Consider the following 18,845-nt stretch of genomic DNA (forward strand, 5'->3'; position numbering starts at 1 on the left):
GCATAATAGACAGACCACCAACCTGTCCAGCCGGCAAAAAATCAGCTGGCAGTGTAAAGTTGATGAATCTGAGCTGGTGATTTCTATAATGAGGAGCCAGATTCTAGCCCAAGAACACACTAGGAGTCACAAAGTGATCAGCAATTCTTGAAAGATCAACAGTACTTCTAATCAAACCATGGCAGCAAATGGGTCTATTTAAGACCCTCTGTTGAAAGGAACTCTGGGTCTTCGTTCCTATAACTCTTGCTGCATTTGACTAGCTTGTGGAATTCTCTCGCCCTAAAATCCTGGATTATTATAGGCAATTCTCTTGGTCGTGCCTTTCTTTTGTTCGACTCCACAGGTGAAGTTATAAGGCAAGTTACAGACTCTGAACTTTCTAAGTCTTAAATTCTGATAAAGTGCCATCAGAAGTTGGTCCTGACTCTTAACAACCACTCTGACAGATTTTCTCCAATGAAGTCTTAAGGACTGTCTGGCTAATGACTTACTTGTGTCCCAGCTATGACAATTCATTGATAAAACCTTTCAAAGTTATATTTGCTTGGCTTTCTGTTTTTGGCCACCACAAGATACAGGATAGCCTTGAAATACAGGCAGAGGTATGAAGTCATACATTTGGGAACTGGTGAATGGGATGTTCTTGTGGTGGGATTAGGAAGAGGACAGAGTCAATATTTTCAGGGAAGATTCAAATCCTCAGCTGAGCCAGTCAACATTTCATAGTATGGGTGAGAATTGTGTGCTCCTGACTGACTTTTTATGAGAAAAGGCAGAGTTTAGATATAATAAACATGCATCTGCCTGTCACAGCAGCATAAGATTGCAATGCACTGAAGCAGTGGAGTGTGGAAAATCAAGTCTGGAAAGTCTCTTCCCGGCTGTTTAAAATAGCCTTGAGTTGCATATAAAGCAGATGTATTGGGAAGTCTATTTTATAATCCCCAGAAGGTCATAAGGAATAGCAGGCAACAGCTAGATGTGTCTGTGAATAGGATTCTGTCACACAGAGATGCCACCAAATTTATGAGACTGCCTTCAGCAAAGCAAAACTCTCCCTCTTTTGATGGACTCATGTGAAGAAGAGGACAAATAAAGTACACTGGCTTCCAGTATTTGATTTGCCTTCATTTGTAGGTTTGATCATCAGGTCTCTACCCCAGCAGGGCAGTCAGTGTTTATGTGAACATGAAGCGGTTAAATCTTTTTCTTCACTGAGCCCAGTGCAATGTGCCCATTTCCTCTAGGCTGTCACTCTGCAGCTGGAAAGCCACGACAGTCTTTCTGGATCAAGGGACTCTGTTATAGATAGTGACAAATGGAGTGGAACAGAAGACAACTCTGATTCTGAATTATCAACAGAGGCTTGGAATAAGTCTCTCCTTTCAAAGATAATGCCATGTACTATCTTGGGGAACAGACATATTTATCACTGCTCAACCAAGGCTACCTGCTCCAGTGCCCAAACATGTTAAGCTTACTGACAACTGATGGCAGGGATGAAAATTGAGAAGTCTCTGATACCGATAGAGAGACAGAAGATAAGGCGTTTGGTTCCTGGATTTTGTCTGCAATGTTGGGAGCCAGTAAAAGATCTACTTATAGGCAACTCGCAGGATTATAGCAAAGCTTTTAGCTCAAATATATAATAAATGGCCCACATTCACTTGGATCAAAAATATATATATTTTTTTTAATTTTGATTTATATGCCGCCCTTCTCCGAAGACTCAGGGCGGCTTACAATGTGCTCAGCAATAGCCTTCATCCTTTTGTATATTTATACAAAGTCAGCTTATTGCCCCCACAAACTGGGTCCTCATTTCACCTACCTTAGAAAGGATGGAAGACTGAGTCAACCTTGAGCCTTGGCGAGATTCGAACCTGCAGTAATTGCAGGCAGCTGGTCTTAATAAGCTTAATAACAGGGTGCCTTAAACCCCTGTACTACCAAGGCTCTTGTTTACTATAGTACTTTTCTGAAACAATCACATACGCCAACTAAATATTTCCCATTCCATTACAATGATATCACACTCACTATCCACACACGTCTATTTGGTTAAGTAATTGGTGAATTTTAGCAGTGTGTTTTGAAATAGTCTGTACATTTAAATTATATTCTCAAGTGTTCTGGCTGGTATTTATATTTCCAAGCAATCATGTGATCTGAGCATTCTTTGACAAGGACATTTATTCTAATAAAGCAGATGGATGGATGGATGGATGGATGGATGGATGGATGGATGGATGGATGGATAGATAGATAATTATTATTTAGCAGTATTTATTGATACTTATTTGTACCCTATGACTATCATTAAGCGTTATACCTTATGATTCTTGATGAATGTATCTTCGCTTTTACTGTATGTACGCTGCGAGTGTATGCACGAAGACAAATTCTTTGTGTGTCCAATCACACTTGGCCAATAAAGAATTCTATTCTATTCTATAACCCCAATCTGGCTAAGTTTGGACAATGAAAATATTAGAAGCCTATTTTAGGATTAGGCAAAAAATCCAGCCTAAAACAAAGGGCAAATACAATAGTCATACAATGCCGAAAGGACCAAGAGTTTGCAAGCAACAAAGGAAAGGAAACTTTATAGGAACAACTATAAGAATAAAATGTGTTTTTCCACAAGCACTTGGACTATGAACTTCATGACACTGGGTTCAAATAGCACAGTAAAGCACAGTTAGTCACATAAATCATAACGGCAGGGTTCATTCAGCAACTATTACATGCCTTAGTCCCCAAGTTATCTGCAAGACCTCCTATTCTGGTATAATCTTCTCCACACTCTCAAATCTTCAAGACACTTTTTTAAAAAATAACATTAAAATGAGTAGATAAACCATGCTTTTTCACTGCAAAGCTCACATTGGGGACCAAACTGTAGTTGGAGATGAGACTTGTCATCAGTTTATTACATTCCAAGCGAGGTTTTTTTTAATGTTTCTTTTACTAAGGGTTTTCATTCTGCCTTGTGCTGACTATGTATGTTTTGGTAAGCCACCAAGAGCCATTCATGAATTGGTAATGCATCTATCTGTAAAATAATAAACAGGCTGTCAAACAGTAATAGAGAGTCAAAATCAAAGAAGTAATATTATGGTTTAGTGTGATCAGCAAATCCAGCTGCACAATATATTATCTAACAGGTCTAAGAGTGTATGATTAAAAAAAAAAAAATGAACCTCCCAATTCAGATGTCATTGCGCTATTTAATAGGGCTGGGCAGTCTTTAGGATTCAAACTACAAAAAGTGCTTCTGATTATACAATGAACATACCACATATTTGCAACCTTTTATAGCAGCCCCATCTTTCCCCAGGATCATGCAGTTCTAAGAAAAGACGCAGCTACTTTAAGATGCTATAGTCAGGTGCTATATTAAAACTCTGAAGCATCCTTAGATGGATGAATGCAAAATGCTACATAGCACTACAGTTTAATATGGCTCCTCAGTTTCTTCAATAGAGATTCTTTTGAAGCAGAAGATGAAGCCACCTAATATTTGAAAACACATATTCAAGTAAATGCACTGAGCACTGCACTGAGGTATGTGTCCATTTTTAGCTCTAGAAAAGTAAGAAACATAGGTTTTGCTGGAAAGCACTCCTGGCTACCTATGCAATATGTTGCTCCAGGAGCCACAAAGTACATGGTCAGGAAAGGCTTAATTTCATTAATGATTGTGCTCACCGTTAGCCTTGTCAACATTTAACTTACTTAGGGCCCATGTTTCATTATAACACAGATGCAATTAACCTTCACCATCTTCTGAAAATTTTCTGCTAGCAATAGAAATACTACAAGGAATATCAGTGTGTTTATGAGCAATGAAGGCATGAAAATCAAATCCAAATAGACAGAAATAGGTTCAGCATCATGCTGTGTGCCCCTGAACTACAGGAATGTTGTCAATAAAATAGTTGGAAAATTCATCAGAACACCGGATAACAATCTCACAGTAAAAGTATCAAAGAGGCATCTGATTGAAATCACTTTAGAGATTCAGTGAAGCTTCAAATAACATATGAGCACCATTCTCCCTTGAAACGAAATATTGTGGTGGTGTTTCACAACCTTGGCAAGTTTCAGATGTGTGGACTTCAACTCTGGAGAGTTCTGGAAATTGAAATCCCCACATCTGAAACTTGCCAAAGTTGAGAAACGTTGCATTAGGAAATACCATTCAGAAGCTCTTTAGGGCAGGGGTGTCAAACTCGATTTCATTGAGGGCTGCATCAGGGTTGTGTTTGACCTCAGGGGCCCAGGGTGGGCGTGGCCAGCTCAACTTCACTGTCGGGGGCACCTGTTGTGGCCTGAGAACTCTGCTGGCGAAAACGGGCTCCCGAGCTCCATTTTTGCTTGCTGCAACCCTCTACCAGTGAAAAAGGAGCTCGGGAAGGCCCTCCTGAGCTCCTTTTTCACTGACAAGAGGGTTACAGGAGGCCCTGGCAGCCGAAAATGGAGCTCGGGAGCCCATTTTCACTGGCAGAAGCACCGCAGGCCGGTCCTTCGCTGTTTCCAGGGCGGTCCCACGGGTCAGATCTAAGTACCCCGCAGGCCGAATCCGTCCCCCGGGTCTTGAGTTTGACATCCCTGCTTTAGGGGAACTGCACTAGGCATGACCTGCCTAGCAAACCTGGTTTGCTTGCCAAAGCTTCCATAGAATCAGAGTTGGAAGACACTATTCAGAGCCCTAGCCCAAGTCCTGCTTTTTGCAAGAATCAGAGTTAAAGCATTCCTCATGTGTCCATCAGCCTTCCTTGAACACATCAAGTGAAGAAAAGCCACTGCCAAACTGTCCTTACTTTTAGAAACATTTTCTAACATTCCTCTAAGCTGAATCCATTATGTCAGCCTTGCATGCTGAAATAACAGGAAAAAAAATCTTGGTCTTGGTCATCAAAGACGACGCTATTGAACCCAACTCACCCAATTCTTCACCCCATCTTCTCAAGGCTAAACATTCTGTTTGATTCCCAGCTCTTTTTGTAGGACTTGGATCAAGTCCTTTGATTAAGGTGACCAGACGTCCCGCTTTTGGCGGGACAGTCCCGATTTTTAGCAATTTGTCCCGCGGCGTTTTAAAAAAGTCCCGATTTTTCATTCTGCCTCCTGAGTCCCGGCTGCCTCCTGAGTCCCAGCTGATGGCTAGAGGGAAAAAAACTGTTTAAACTCTTGCCGCGGGGCTTCAAAGGGCCGCCCTACAGCTGATCAGTGTTAAAAGAAAACGAATGAGTAGACCAATGCCTGCAAAAATAGCCCCTTACAGCTTCCGCATAAGTTAATTAGCACAAATTGATTAGCTCGGCTTCCCCACTCTCAGCTGATTTGCTCTCAGCTGTTTTGCGCAGGACTCTGTTCTGTTGCTAGCTGCAAAGAGTTCCTGGAGCAGATTTTTTTTCCCCTAGCTATGCTGAAAAAGCGAAAGCGACAGTAAAGCATGTTCTTTGCTGCAACGTGACAAAATGAGGCAGAGAGAGAGTTCTTTTTCTTTTTCCTCACCAAAAAAGGTAGGTGCAAAACTGAAAACAATGAGAAATTTAGGGCAAAAGAGGAGAGTTCAAGATTTTAAAACACAAAAGAAAAAAAGCTCTATTTAACTAGGGAATTGTAATAATTGAGATACTATTAATTGTATATTGTGTTGAAAGCAGAAATGGTTAAGTTGTGGTTTGGAGGAATATATGGGGGAAATTATTTGGTTTATTATTATTGGTAAATATAATTAATTGATTTGTAAGAAATTGGATTGCATGGAAATAATTGGAATATTCATGTTCATATTGATTAATATACAAAAAAGATAGTTATATAACTAATTGATTTATATTAAAATGTTGAATTTGTATTAAACAACTGTATTACATAATTACATAATTAACCAATGTGAGGATGGATATAAAAATAGATGACCATGGGAAGGGGTATAATATAGAATAGAAGGGAAAAATTGAATTTGATTAAGATTAGAGATGAGGATGAAGGGTAATATTGTTTTTTTAAAAAAATAGATGAGGAATAAATATGGCAAAAAGGAAATATAGAAATTGTAAATTTAATTGAAATGACTAAACACTGTTTAAATTTGTGAACCAGCCAAATATTTTGTTCAAAGAAAATACATTGTATGTTTGTATGTGTGTTTCTAATTATTGTTATTTATTCATATTTGTTCTCTTTTATTCTTTAAAGTTTAACAATTCATTCTTTATCTTAATATCTTTATATTTGTTTGGGGCTGGCTTTCTTCCCTTTCATCTTTTTTATTGTACAGCAATCTTTCTCCTCAAACCTACCACCTCTCTCTTTTCTTTCCTTCTTACTTTCTCTTCCCCCCACCCTCTTCTTCTCCTCCCTACTTCCTCTTCCTTTCTCCTTCTCCTCCTCTCTTCCTCCCTCTCTTCCCCTCACTCCTACTCTAATTTCCCTTCCCTTCTTTCATCCCTCTCTATTGCATATGGACTACTCAGAGGGCTGAAAAAGTTATTTTTGACTAGTCCTCGCACTTTTGACCAGTCCTCAAACTTACGACCGTCCTCACATTTTACGTTTTTTGCCCTATCTTGTCACCATGGTGAAGAGAAGCAGTTGTGAAATGAGTGACATGGTTGTTAAGAATGCTGCACGGGCATAAATGTGAGGATGGTCATAAGTGTGAGGACCAGTCAAAAGTGCGAGAACCTGTCAGAAATGACTTTTTTCAGCCCTCTGAGTAGTCCCTATACACATAGCCATGGCCACCCGGTCACATGACCTCCAAGCCACGCCCACAAAATAAGCCACACCCACAATGGTGTCCCGCTTTACCAATGTTAAAATATGGTCACCTTACCTTTGATTGTCCTCATTGGCTTTCTTTGCACCCTTCCCAGTTTACCCATCTTCACCATTATGTCTGGCAAAAATCTTCTATCTAAGGCCCCAGAGGGCTGTTGTCAACCACAATTAACAGACTCAATTTAACACAGCTTCAAACAGTCAGCCAGGCAGTCTTCAGAAAACCCTTAAAGTAGTTAATATACTGCATATACAGTACATGATCCAAAGTCATGCCTAAAGATTATGGCTCTGGTGGCCAGTTTGTTTTCAGTCAGAAGGGATTTAAGTAGTCTAGTTGTCCTCTTTTCATTGCTAATTCTTCAACAGCTGCTCAGAACAGACTGAATTCTATTCAGATGGTCAGTTCCTGGCATGTAGAAGGAGATTGGAGTTGGCCAATAGAATGAGATTCACTTAAGAGAAGGCTAGCTGGGAATGTTACACCTTTCTTTCATCATACAATGCTCCTGGAAAGAAAAACAGAACAGTATATTTTGACTCGCGCTACTGGCTTGTCATTAGCTTAATTAAAAGTAAGCAGTAATCAGAACGTCTTTGAGTAAAAGTAAGAAAAATCCCTACCATATTTCTCTTCTGAAGAGAATCCTGCACATGATGGAGCTTAATTAGAAGGAAGTGATGATTTGATAAGTGACATAAGCGGTATTTAAGAGGAATCCATTTTGCAGCAAGAACCGAGTAGAAATTAATTTAATGAAAGAAAAATTGGTTTGAATGATCTGATGGTGAAATGTAAATTAACTGAAAACATAAATTTGGAGTGATTTGTATGAAAAATTGCTTGCTTCCTGCAATTTATTTCAAAACTTCCATTCCCAATATGAGATATAGTGTACAGTAGTGCAATTACATGTAATTTTTAATATGATGCAAAATGTTTTTGGTGTGTATAGGGGGGTGGTCTAAGCAGCCCCTCTACTCAGATGGACATCTTAAAGTCCTGCTAATTGGATGTACAGTAAAGCTTCTAAGAATGTAGAAGGTTAAACTGAAGTCTTTCCTGTAATACGTTTACTAAACTGTTCTGGTTAGTTGCCATAGTGATTCAGTAGTCCTACTCCAATACACACCAACAAGAAGTAAAGGATTGAATGGTGCATTTTGGAGGTGGTCATTTTCCCCCAAAATATTTATCTTTCCACTTGATTCAACAGCATCTGCAGCAGTGCCAAACTTTAATTGTAGGAATGCCATGGTATGTATATATGTATGTATGTATGTATGTATGTATGTATTTATTTATTTATTTATTTATTTATTTATTTATTTATTTGTTATTTAAATTTGTATACCGCCCTTCTCCCGAAGGACTCAGGGTGGTGAACAGTCAAAATTAAAATACATACAATATAAAATTTAAAATAATTTAAAAACAGAATTAAATCGAATTTTGTACTTGCATCAGGATATAAATATGAAAGATGCAGCATTTGTACTGTTGTGTCTTCATATAGGCCAGAGGTGTCAAACTCGATTTCATTGAGGGCCGCATCAGGGTTGTATTTGACCTGGGGGGCCAGGGGGGGCATGCCTGGGTTCGGCGTGGCCAGGGTGGGCATGGCCAGCTCAATGTCACTTGTCGAGGCTCTGTTTTAGGCCACAATGGCCTTCTGCAGCCCTCTGCAAATGAAAACATTTGTGTACAGCCTCCCCAGGCTCTGTTTTCAATAGCAGAGGGCTGCAGGAGGCTGTCATGGCCGAAAACAAAGCCCAGGCAGGCTGAGCACAGCCCTCCCAAGCTCTATTTTTGCTGACAGAGGCACCACAGGCAGGTCCTTTGGTGTTTCTAGGGCAGCCCCGCCAGCCAGATCTAAACACCCCACAGGCCACATCCAGCCCCCATGCCTTCAGTCGGACACCCCTAATATAGGCATTGCATTTCTTCCCCTTTATCCCCTATGGACAGTAGACACCCATCAGTTTAATAGATCACCACAGTAATCAACAGCCAGATTTGATTTGAGGGCATTTTCAATTCATTTGCCGCAGGATGAACAAATTTTATAATGGCTATGTAAGCCAATATTGTTTTTGAAAAGTTAGTAATATTATAGACATAATTAATTCTACACAGTGCCATTGAAATTTCCTGATCTTGCTTGGGGATTACAAGAGTTACTCTTCAAGCTAAACTGAACTTGCTATTGAGTTGATGGGTTTTGGGGCCCCAAGTCAATTTGGTTTGGCTAGCAGCAGTCCAACCCAGATTGTTTATATTTATTTATTAAATTTATATGCCACCCATCTCACTGTCAAGCGACTCCCAAGATCTGTCAAGATCCTGGTGGGAAGGAAATATTCAAATCCCTTCTGTACTGATCTAGTTCTCATCATCTCTGGGATGCCTGTTGCTTCTTCTTATAAAGTTAAAAAATGTATTTGAATAAAATCCAGTGTGCATACTTTACATTGACCTGTGCATGGACCAAAACAATACTAAAGCATATCTGTATTGCAGTGAGTATGGTGGTCCAAAGATCTAAATGTTTCAAAATATTGAGAGTACTCAAAATGTATGTGAACATGCATATTTCAAAGATTGTGCAGAAATAACATCTTTGTTCATTTTAAAATTAAAAAAAAAAACCCCGAAAGCGATCCTTCTATTTATCTTTTGAATTGGGTTTGAACTCAACCTAATATAATAAGGACAGAACAAATCTCATATGTAAAAAAAATGTATGTGAATAAATTAAACCTTTTAACGTGTTCCTTCAGAGGTGCTTGAAAGAAGTACATGCATTTCATTATTTGAAGGTTTTAGAATGGCTTGTTGATACAAAACTCCCAGGAGCCTAGCAGATGGGATCTTGAAAACCTCATTTACTGAGAACAACAGGTCAAAAATTACTTGAGATTGAAACTTAAAATGGCACTTGCACATGAGCTGAAGCCAAATTGCCAGGAAGTAGTGCTTTAAAATCTTGATAACCTCTTGTACCAAAAACAAAAAGACCATCCAATCTAACAAATGTTCCCATTCATAATATATCTCAGCAGTATTTCAAAGACATCATTCAGCAGTAAATGGTTCAGAATCTTAGTTATGATAATTTTATGATAGGCACTAATTTGTATACATACTTCCCAGCCACCTAGTCTGCTGTCTCCCTATCCAGAGAGGCCTATTCCAAATCAATATTCATTCTGTCCTCTTTTTGTTCTGAGACCCAAAGAGGTTCTGAAAGTGCTTCATTCAACACCTTCCAACATACTACTACTTACACTGCAGTTGTAACTTCCTTTCAGAGGCATGAATGGGCTAGTCAAAAGAATCACAAAACAAAACCCTGTAATAGCAGATCTTCGGGCTGGAGAGATTCCATTGTATTGCTCACAATGGGATTCGAACAGAGCAGATAAGATGTCCTTAGAAAATACTGCATGATTTTAAGAAAACCTTTTCAAAACAAAATCTTTTCAGGAGTACTTCAAAGAAGCAGCTCACATAAGTGGGATCCAAGGGTAGTGTCACGCAAAATGAAATACATGGAGGACAGAAGGATGCTTCAAAGTGTAGTTAGAAGAAATGATATCTGATAGGAAACATTTATGCATGCTGTTCTAAAATTTTATTCCATACCAATTAGCATTCGGAGGCATGCTCTCTCAGATCATACAGAACTCATCACCATAGCTTACAACATATTAAATATACAACAATTAAACCAGTTCAAAACACAACAGCAGAACATACTGTAACAGCTCATACAAAAACAGCCACAACAATAAAAAATACAGGGACACCGCAGTGAGTTAACCCAGAGCCTCAGAATTAAGCCAGGTCTTTAGGGTTTCTGGAACCCTAAGAGACTGGGTGCCATACACATCTTGGGGAGGGGGGGGGGCTTTACCAGAGACAGGTCTACAATATAGCTAAGGTATGCTTCTTTGTTTCCACAAGAAGACAACAGTTAATTCAGAGACTTGGAGTGCATGCACTCTGCCCAGACATGCTGGGTGAGCAGAAACAATTAAGAGACAGGTGGTGTCAGCGTTCCGAATAACGCATCCAAATAAATCAAAACTCCAAGGCAGGAACGTTCCTCAGAGAACATGTTTATTGGATACATCATATCAGCACAACCAACTCTAAAAGTTTCCCACGGTTAGCATATAATTAAAAGAGCAAAGGTTTCCCTCCCCAGGTGTCACAGGTCACATTGTCCAATCAAAGCAGGTGGCAGGCTTCCTCGATCACTTCTGCTCTTCCTCCAACTGTCACCTGTTGGGATGACCTTGGTTCCCACAGGATAGCTCTTTATTTAGTCTACGAGATGGTCTAACTATTTCCCCCTCATCCTCCCCCATATTGTGTGGCAACTATGAAGCAGCACAAGATGGCTTCAGCCAGGTTCGATTCAGAGTTGACAGGTGGTTCTTCAGAAAACCAGGATCTATGCCACGATGGGCTTTATAGGTGATGGCCAGCATCTTGAATTGCACCTAGAAGACAGCTGGAAACCAATGAAGTTTGCATAGCAGCAATGATGCATGGTCATAAAAAGTTCCAGTTAATGCTCACCTTGCTGCATTTTAAACTCTAGTCCTAAGAGCAGCCCCATGTAGAACACATTACAATAGAGTGATGATCTGAAGGGATGGGGAAAGATTGAAAATTCCCCCAATCCAGGAAGGCCAAATAGCTACAGCTACTCAGGATTGAACTGAGATTTATTTCTCTCCATCCAGGCATGAACAGCCTTTAGGCATTGGCTTAGTACATTAGTGGTTTCCTCTGCTCAGCCTGGAGTTGAGCTGTACAGTTGGGTATCATCTGCCTACTGATGATACCAACCTCAAACTGACAAATGACCTCACCCAAAAGTTTCATATAAATGCTAAACAGGAGTGGGGAGAATACCAAGTTCTGAAGCATCCACAAATGAGGGGGCTGAGGATGTGATATCTCCCCTCCTATCAGCAACAACTGGAAATGACCACTGAAGAAGGGGGGGACCCACTGCAACACAGGCCCCACTGCCAGCTCATGGTACCAGTCTAGAAGGATATAATGATTGATGGTATTAAAAGTCACTGAAAAATTAAAGAGTAGAAAGAAGAATGCACCATTCCCATCCTGGTTCCACCAAAGGTCAACAATAAGTATGACTAATGTTGTCTCCACATTGTACCCTGATATGAAACTCCATTGTTCAGGTAATCTGTTTCATCCAAGGCACTCTGTACTTGCTATCTGACCACCTTCTCTACAACCTTCTCCACGAAAGGAAGACTGGAAACTGGACAGTAATTTTCCAGAATGGAGAGGTCTGTAATGGTCTCTTAAGGAGTAGGCACATCTCCTCCTTCAAGGCCAGAAGGACCACCTCCTCCTTCAGGATTCATAGCAATAACACTTAGACTTATATACCATTTCACAGTGCTTTACAGCTCTCTAAGGGTTTACAGAGTCAGCCTATTGCCTATTGCGTCCTCATTTTACCGATCTCGGAAGGATGGAAGGCTGAGTCAATCAATAGACTCATACTCATTCAGATAACCTCACAAGACTGTGTTCTGGGCAACTCATTTAGACCTGCTTAATGGAGGGTCCAACTCTAAACAAATCCAGACAGCTTTATCTGCCTGATAGCACGAATACTCCTCATAATGGCCCACATACACCTGGCCCACATGCACTCAAGTCCCTAGCTCCTTAGCCTTGATTTAAGGATACTTTAGAAACTATCCAAAGTAACCATCCCCACCACAGGTCTAAATGAGCGTGTATCTGTATCTTGTACATGTTCCTTCATCTGGTTCCATGTCCTATCCCAAATTATTCCTTAACAAGAACACCACTGCAGTAGAGAATCTGCCATTCCTCCCCATTTCCCCATTGGTGAGTATTAGTTTTTTAAAGTGAGGATAAACTATGGATCATTGTCCCTTCCAGAACTTGAGCCTGATTGTCCTCTCTGTTCCAGTTTTGATGTTTCAGTTATTAAGAGTAAGATAAATTTCTGTAGGTTGCAACAAAACAATCCTGTCAATCACGCAAGTGCAATAAAATAAAAGTGTTCAGATATAGAGTACTGGGAGTACTCCCCTTAATTCTGTGCAGTAAATTTTGTTCAGCATCTAAGACATTATTAATGTTCAATGATTTTTAAGTACGAGCTTTTTATGTGTTCAGTCTGTCCTATCTGTCTTAATGCAGCCAACTAGAACATAGCCCGTGAAAAGAATAATTCTCCCACTATCTTCAACTGCTAGGCATCATAATAGCTCACAAACCAACAAAATCCCTTCAAAGTCTCTTAAGCAAACTCAATCGTCCAACAACTAAAGAAAAGAGAAAAGGAATTGCTCTGTCTTTGAATTTCATCTCCCATCTGTCACAGAGTGCAAAGGCCATGAAGGAGAAAAAGAATGTTATGTAAGATAGAAAAAAGTCCACTTCTGGGAGTTTCTTTGGACAATCTGAGATAACAGGACTTTTTGTGGCTCCTTTAAATCTTGAGACAAATTCCAGAGTTCACCCCCAAATTATAATCCAATGGTAAGCTTTATATATTTATTTAATCATGTTTGTATAGCTACCCATCTCACAAGAAAGTTACTCTGGGTGACCTAAAATACAATAAAACCAATAAATACATATAAAACAGTCAAGTGGTGAATCCTGTTATACACACTCCCAATCTTTTAAGTTGATTGGGAAGGATACCATGGTTGATACCAAAAACCACAGAAAGGTCAAAAGCAGGCAAAGATGGATGCACAATTCTCATCCCATCTCACCAGAGATCAACCAAAAGTGCAACCAAGACTATGTCTGCTGCTAACCCAATCCTGAACCCTGATTGATTCAAATAATTCACTTTATCCAAAGTCTTCTGAAGCTGCTGCACAGCCACCTTCTCAAGCACCTTCCCCCAAAAAGGGAAGTGAGTTATTAGATGGAAGTTGTCCAGTATAGTGGGGGTCAAGCAATTGAGGAGGGAATGAACCAAAGTCTTCTTAAGATGTGAATGAACAACCCCCTCACTCAAAGAAGAATTAACCAATTAATCAGTGGGACAGATTGCCACCAGAAGTTGTGGGTGTTCTGACATTGGAAGTTTTTAGGAAGAAATTGAACAAGAGATTGAAGAGATTGTCTGAAAGGGTATAGGTCAGTGATGGCTAACCTTTTCTGGACCAAGTGCCCAAAGTGCACCCAACCCCCCAAAATGCAATGTGTGCATGGCCCCCGTGCATGTGCCCCGCCCTCATTCATGCATGCATGCTCCCCACATGCCCCCCGCCCCGTGCATGCACGCACAGGCCCCCCGCACAGGCCCCACCCCTGCACATGCGTGGCAGAAACCCGAAGACCTGAAGCTGGCCGATGGGAGGCGCACATGCATGCGTGGCGGAGCTGAACTGAGGTGATGGCTTGCATGCCCACAGAGAGGGCGTTGCGTGCCACCTCTGGCACATATGCCATAGGTTTGCCATCACAGGTATAAGGTCTCCTGCTTGAGCAGGGGTTGGACTAGAAGAGCTCCAAGATTCAACTCTGCTATTTTGTTATCTGTAACCACTTTTAGGACCCGCCCCCTTACACAACACCCCCATAACCAATTTTAACCAGCTAGAAAGGGAGTGGATCTGAGGAGCAAATGGCCGAGCTTGCAGTCCTCTGCACTTCCTCCTCAGGTCCAACAGGTTCAAACCATTCCCAGAAAACTGGGCAAGACCGCTCCCTTGTCATCTCCCCTGACCTGCAACAAAACTAGTGTCCAACTGAGAAAGAATCTGAGTGACTTTTCTCTGGCAGATGTTGAGACATTTCCTCTGCACAGCCCTGAAAGAGATTTTCTTCCTCCTTGCCAGAGAGAGCTCATGTCACTTGAAGCAGGGTCACAAGGCAGCTATCTGCAGATGCAATGATGTAATAATGCTTCTCCACCCCATTGTCATTTAATTTATTATCATTTAATTGTTCATTCAATAGAGGGGGAAAGTATTAAATCTGCCATCAATAATTATACTATCTGTACTAAAATTTAGTTACCATCAAACTAAATTTCTTTTTTTTTTCCATGGACTCACCCACGGTCCTTGGTTTCCCTTTTAGTCCATATCATTCTGAATCATCAGTCTGGGAGGGACTTTTGAAGTCATCAAGTTTGTGTGAAGTCTTTTGCAGAACCTAGATTACAACATTTCTGATTGGCAACTATTCAAATTCTATTTGAAAACGCCCAGCAGAAATCCCCATGTGTGTGGTTATTTGGTTCCATGGCTGAATATTGTGACTTAAACCCATTATTCCAATCCTGTACACTGGTGTAATAAATACCAGGTCTTCGTCTTTTCTAAGGGACACCACTTTAGTGTCTGCCTCCTGGAATAACTTTCTCCCTGATCTCCAGTGCGATCCCTCCACTCTGCTGGCATTTCAGAAATCCATAAAGACCTAACTATTCTCATCAACCTGACTTGGATTAGAGTACATGGGTCCTTTGCTGGATGTGTGTGAGTGTAGTTAGTCAGATCTGCCATCAGTTGCTATTTCTTGTTATTTTTTTCATGGTTATTGTGTTCTGTTGGTTTTATTATATACCACCCAGAGGCAACTTGGAGTTGGGCAGTGCCTAAATTGAATAAATTACATTAAATTTGAACAGATGTCCCCAGGTCTTTTTTTCTGAAAACAAAACAAATCGTTTCTGTTGCAATATTTTTAGGATCAGACTCAATAATAATAATGAGAGTTAGAGGTTTAAATATATTTCTCTTTAATTATAGTAGGCATTCTATATTCACTGAATATTCACAGATAGAAGCAAAGAAAATGGTGAAGGTGGCTCCTTATATATACAAAGGGAGGAGCCAAGAGTGGGAGTGGTGAATTATGAATACATTAAGAAACAAAGAATAAGTTAACCCCTGATATCCCATATATACATTATTTACACATTAGGGAATAAGGCATTTACATCTGACAAATCCCCCTCTAAATGCCGGTTCGCTATACAACACCAATTACATTCAGATTCAGGACAATATAAGACATACAATTTGGAAGTTAAGTATTTGTGCTGTTTAGAAGGTAAAGGCTTCGTCAATATGTCAGCTAATTGTTCAGAGGTATCACAATGCACTGCTTTGATAAATCCATCTTGAGACAATTGTCTCACATGCTTAAATTTTATATCTATATGCCTGGATCTTTGTCCAATGGCATCGGATCTAGATATTTCAATGGCCGCTTTATTGTCTTCATGCATAACAAAAGGCAAAGCAGGTTTTTTCCAAACATCTGAAATTAAATCATTAAACCATACAAGGTTATTTGCAGCTTTGGATAAACAAACATATTCCGCTTCTGTGGTTGAAGTGGCTACCAGTTCTTGTTTACCAGTGTACCAGTAAACTGGACAGTCATTTAACAGAAAAATATAACCAGAAGTACTTTTTCTGCATGATATATCTCCAGCCCAATCCGCATCTGCGTAACATGTAAGTCTTGGTTCTTTATTATCACTAGGTTCTAATACTAGACAAAAGTCTAATGTACTTTTCAGATATCTTAAAATTCTTTTGACAGCTTCCCAGTGATACATTGTTGGTTTACTAACGTGCCTTGATAATAAATTGAGTGGTAATGCAATATCTGGCCTGGTCCAATTAGATATATAAAGAAGTGAACCTATGACTGATCTATAAAATGTATTATCCCTGAATTCAGGGGAAGATTCATCAGTATTTCTAAGGAAATCAGTTTGCATAGGAGTGTCACAGGGTTTGGCATTGTTTAAATTGCATTTGTTTAGAAGTTCAATAATCTTATCTTTCTGAGTAAGTTTGAATCCCCTTCTAGTTTTGTTAATTTGTACACCAAGGTATTTGTTTACTTTACCTAGAGATTTCAACGAGAAATGTTCATTTAACTTGTTTACAAAGATTTCTCTTCTCTCTTTGTGTTTTCCTATATATAAAATATCATCTACATAAATCAATACAAATTCAATGTGATCATCACTCTTTTTGACAAAGAAACAGTTATCAGCAGTGGTAGCGTTGAAATCCATGGTCTTAAGTACTTTTACCAAGCAATCGTACCATCTTTTGCCAGATTGCTTTAATCCGTATAAACTCTTGTTCAATAGCCAAATTTCATTTTTATTAGTGTATTGACTGTGAGGTGCTCTTACATATATTTCCTTATCTAGTTTTGCGTGTAGGTACGCAGTCTGTATGTCATATTGAAATACATCAAGATTGAGTGCGGATGCTACTACTAGAGCTGTTTTAACACTCTCTGTTCTTACTGTGGGGGAGTATGTGTCAGTATAGTCCTCCGGATATTTTTGTGCATAACCTTGTGCAACCAATCTAGCTTTGTATAAGGTATTGCCTCCTTCTAGGTTCTTAATTTTATAAATCCACCTGGTACCAATAATTGTTTTATCTTTGGGTGCAATCGCAGGTGTGAATACATTTAATCCTTGCAAACTTTCCATCTCCTTTTTCATAGCTAGTTCCCATTTTTCCTTTTCTTCACGAGGTAGTTTTAATACTTCCTCATATGTATTAGGTGTTATTTGTTCACCATCCATATGCATTATGTAATCTCTGTATTTATTTGGTATTTTATTTCTGTTGTTCCTAATAGCTCTTTCTGGTTTGCTATGGTAGTCATGCAAATATCTTGCTTCCTTTTTTGTTAATGTGTCTGTCTTTATTTTGTGTTGACTATTTGTCCATGTTTTGGTTTTGGTTTTATTTTTGTTAACATTTTGATTTTCTATCGTCCCTTCCTCACGAGATTTGGTATCTTTGCATTTATTCGGAAATATTTCATTAAGATGTAATTTAGACCAGTTGGCCTGTTCATGGAACACAGCTGTTCTGGAAACTATAAATTTATTATTATTATCAATGAATCTGTACCCTTTGGTGCCAGTTTCATATCCCATAAATCTTAGTCTTCTGGATACGTTTTCTCCCTTTCTTCTCAACTGTTTGGGTATGTGTACGTCTGCAGTGACCCCAAATATGTGCATGTGTGCTAATTTTGGTTTCCTATTATACATCACCTCATATGGTGTCTTATTCACAATACTGGACCAGGTTCTATTTTGAGTGTAATTTGAATAATGTAGGGCTTCTGACCAAAATTGTTTGCCTAAACCAGCATCCTCTAATGTGCATCTAATCATGGTTTGTAATGTGGAATTCTTTCTCTCTGCAATCCCGTTCTGGAACGCAGAAAATGGACTAGACGTGTAATGTAGCATTCCTCTATCCTTTAACCATTGGGAGAATTCTTTAGACATGAATTCACATCCCCTATCTGTCATAATTTGTTTTATTCTGATATTATGTTGTGTTTCTATGCGTTTGTAAAATTCCTTAAATTTTTGAAAGGTTTCATCCTTGTGTTTTAATGTGTAAACAAAACCATAGCGACTGTAATCGTCTACTATTGTTAGGAAGTAACGTTTTCTATAAGTGATTGATGGAGTTAATGGACCAACTAAGTCCATGTGTACTAAGTCAAAAATTTTGTTAGTTGATCTGGTGGATTTTTTTGGCCTGGGACTAGTTTTTAATTTAGTAGATTTACATACTGAGCATTCCAAATAATTTTCACAATTTTTTATTTTGACACCTTCTGCGTGTTCAGTCATTTTTTGTACTACAGGAAAACTTGCATGTCCTAACTTCCTATGTAAGATATGAGCACACTCGTCATGAATTGGTTTACCTATTTTTGGTTTCTTCTCATTGTGTGTATCTGTGTGATCATGAGATATTTTACATTCATCATTGTCACTGTTACTAATATTTTCATCATCTGCCTCAATACAATCTTCCATATTTGAATCAATGTTATGTAACCATCTTTCTTTTGTTATCAGATAGGGTAGGCCTCCTTTAATCATCACAGTGCCTACATTTGTTTTATTCTTCTCTAAAGTTGCTTTTCCCTTTGAGAAAACTATATTGATGTCAGAATCTCTGCTTAGTTTTATGGCACT

The 18,845-nt window shown here is 39.3% G+C and overlaps 1 long non-coding RNA gene across 2 annotated transcripts in view; it reads right to left on the bottom strand.

Moving 5' to 3' along the window:
- The window catches only part of LOC117674098 (uncharacterized), a 115,056-nt gene that overhangs the window by 21,516 nt on the left and 74,695 nt on the right, over positions 1–18,845 (bottom strand). Inside the window, exons 3-4 of one of the 2 annotated variants that reach the window (XR_004593673.3) lie at positions 6,857–7,310; positions 1,111–3,058 (exon numbers count right to left, since the gene is read on the bottom strand). This is a non-coding gene — a long non-coding RNA (uncharacterized LOC117674098). Of the gene's footprint in view, positions 1–1,110; positions 3,059–6,856; positions 7,311–18,845 lie in introns of those variants that run through there. The other variant, XR_015731365.1, reaches the window with a different exon arrangement.

The sequence above is a fragment of the Pantherophis guttatus genome, chromosome 1 (assembly GCF_059756535.1).
Source record: "Pantherophis guttatus breed Tessera chromosome 1, ASM5975653v1, whole genome shotgun sequence".
Lineage (NCBI taxonomy): Eukaryota > Metazoa > Chordata > Lepidosauria > Squamata > Colubridae > Pantherophis > Pantherophis guttatus.